Genomic DNA, 2,817 nt, shown 5'->3' with positions numbered 1-2,817 from the left:
GTTTTACCTCTCACAATCAATCACTATTGGCGGCCTGTGGCAGAGCACTGTCGCTACTGTGTCTGCAAACTGCGCGTGTGCCGTAGCTGTTGCAGCAACAACTCGGTGTTTCTGTTCCATTCACAGGTTATCATGCAATTTGGGATTTGATTAGAAGTTGGTGATAGTTAAATCACTTATCTCTGTATGTTCGTATCTGTTTCAGGACACATCGCTATGTAAAATGAACATGCTGCACAAAGAGAGAATGGAAACAGCAAAAGCTAATAGTGTCACCTGCAATTGACTGCAGTGTCTGGCACCTGAGCTAGCATAGTAATAATTCAATAGTGAATAAAATGAAAGGCAAGCCTTAGCTGATTCTCTAGCTGGTTGTTGCTGTGGTAACATTCCTTTAAACAAGTAGTGGTCAAGTAACTGTTATTCTGATTCATGTTGCCTTGCCTTCAGAGACCTTCAAGGCTATCTTGAATGTAGACAGAACAGTACCTGTGGGAGTGAAGTTGTTTTGGAAGGCATGGTTTAATCATAATTTTAGGGATGTTAGTCACACTTCACATTATTTCTAGCTAAAGTCTAACTAAGGTCATCTGCAAGCTCATCTTCTGCTCAGTTTAGAGCAAATCTTCTCAATAAGACACATCAGAGTGGAAGCAGGAAATGGGAGAATGGTATAGGGTAGTTGGTAATTAAATCTTATGCAGCCTTCTGTGTACCAGAAAATGACTTGCTTGAATTATACGGAAGAATGATTTTTGCAGTCTCACATTTACAAATTTTTTTGTAAATTTGTGGTACTTCTGCACTGTTTTGAAGTAGTTATTAACGAGTGATGAAATTTTGGTTGCAGTATCCTAGTGATGGGTATCATAGCTTTGATTCTATGACAGACTGTAGCCAACAGTGCTTTTTTACAATAAATGTTAATGATTCTAGTGCTACTGCATTCCATTAAAAATTATTTGTTCTAAACAAAAGTATATCACAATTTAACATCATTGACTACTGAGAATCAGTTATTGGGTCATCATCTCAACTATGCTGCAGCATTTGACAGTAGTTACCAGCCCACACTTAAATGGTAGGTTACTCATTTTTAGGTGTTAAGCAGATTATACACTGAACTGTAGGTTTCCATATTACTGCCTGGATAACTCATCTCAAAGATAGTTCGGAGGAAGGCAAAGGCATACCACCATCAACTGGACCATGCCTAGTAAAGTGGTGTTCAAACCAATCTTTAAATACAGTTTTAATTTACTATGCCGCTGTGAACATATGAAAGGTTACTGCTGTGATGATTGGCAACTAATTCTGTGAGGTGACAATGTTGCAGTGGGCTTATGAAGCCATATATCAATATATTAATAGGGTCATGCTGTTTACCAATTGTGTTGCATGCACCTTTTGTTCTTAATGTGTTCTTGTCACACTTCAAAAAGCTGCTCAGTTAAGTGGAAGTCTTTTTGATTCATTATCCTTTTCATATTTTTCTTCTGTTCTGGATCCCCTTTACAATGCAGTTTTTTTTAGCTCTACTTATTACACATGGCTTAAATCACCATAGTATGCTTTCAGATATGAAAGTTGTGTGTCCATATTCTCAGTCTGTAGTCTGCTCATTAATTCACCACAAATTATATTCCAGGCAGACTATATGAAGTAATTGTATTGTAATGATTTTGATTACAGATTTGCTCATACTGGCTGTTTTACTTTACATTTCAATGAGAGAGATGTTGTGGGCAGATAATGGTCTGTGATGCTGATCCTGCAAATTGTTGATAGCAGTGGAACTTTAGAGGTAGGTACATACCTTGTTAGGATCTTTATATCATTACTGGAACATTGGCCGATGATGAGAGCTATGTATGACTGCCAGAGTGATGTGTACCAGGGCTTGACTCAGCTGCAATCATATGGCCAGTCCTTTGTAATCTTGGAGGCAGGTCGCCAGTGACCTCCCTCTGTAAGGCCAAAGGAATATTGAATTGACAATTCTTCCCATTCCATATATGAACAATGCCTAAAGTGATTGTGTGTTGTTCAAGGACTGTAATTGTTACATCTCTCTCTCTCTCTCTCTCTGGCACAGATTGCAGTAGCCCTGGTTCACTCCCTGGTTGTTGTGATTTTGCTTTAGTAATCTGATGGCCTATTGACCACACTGAACTAAATTGATAACGTAGTTGACACTACTCACCAGGTAACAAAATGTAACACAAAGGTTTACAAAAACACTGTTCAATAAAAGGCTTTGCAAATTTTAAAATTTAATATTAATCAGATAAATATCATTGACTGGTGAAACATCTTCGTTAATCATGTGTAAAAAAAAAAAAATAAATAAATAAATAAATTCTACTACAGTTGGAGTCAGACGATGGCACTAGAGTTCAGGCATGGTATCTACACCTACGAATTCTTAGAAAGCCATTGAGTGTCCAGTAGTGTTCTGAGCACTCTACTGTGTCATACCCAGTGCGAGCATTTAACATGATTGTAGTAAGTTATTTACTGATTTCTTTTATTTCGTTTGTTGTCAATTGCCATGGCTGATGGTGGTAAGTGACAAATTGTACACAAGCAAGTGAGACATAATTTGTAGCATACATTACTACATAAAGTGCGAAAATTGTGGGGAGGTGTGTGTTGGTACTACAAAAAGAACTGTCAAAAACAACTTGAAGAGCACAAGGGCAATTGCAGAAGAGGGGAGATTGGCAGATCAGCTGTTGCGGAACATCCTTTACAGCCAGGAGACCGCCACATTCACTTTCATAGGACTCAAGTACAGACAGCCCCAAGCAGATACCA

At 38.2% G+C, this 2,817-nt stretch overlaps 1 non-coding gene across 1 annotated transcript; it reads left to right on the top strand.

Moving 5' to 3' along the window:
* The first annotated feature begins 1,851 nt into the window (after positions 1 to 1,851).
* On the top strand, positions 1,852 to 2,156 carry LOC126189840 (small nucleolar RNA U85). The gene has a single exon (XR_007538245.1). It is a non-coding gene; the product is annotated as a small nucleolar RNA U85 (small nucleolar RNA).
* The last annotated feature ends 661 nt before the right edge of the window (positions 2,157 to 2,817 follow it).

The sequence above is a fragment of the Schistocerca cancellata genome, chromosome 5 (assembly GCF_023864275.1).
Source record: "Schistocerca cancellata isolate TAMUIC-IGC-003103 chromosome 5, iqSchCanc2.1, whole genome shotgun sequence".
Lineage (NCBI taxonomy): Eukaryota > Metazoa > Arthropoda > Insecta > Orthoptera > Acrididae > Schistocerca > Schistocerca cancellata.
The sequence above is the reverse complement of the archived record's forward strand: the minus strand, read 5'-3'. Positions and strand labels throughout refer to the sequence as shown.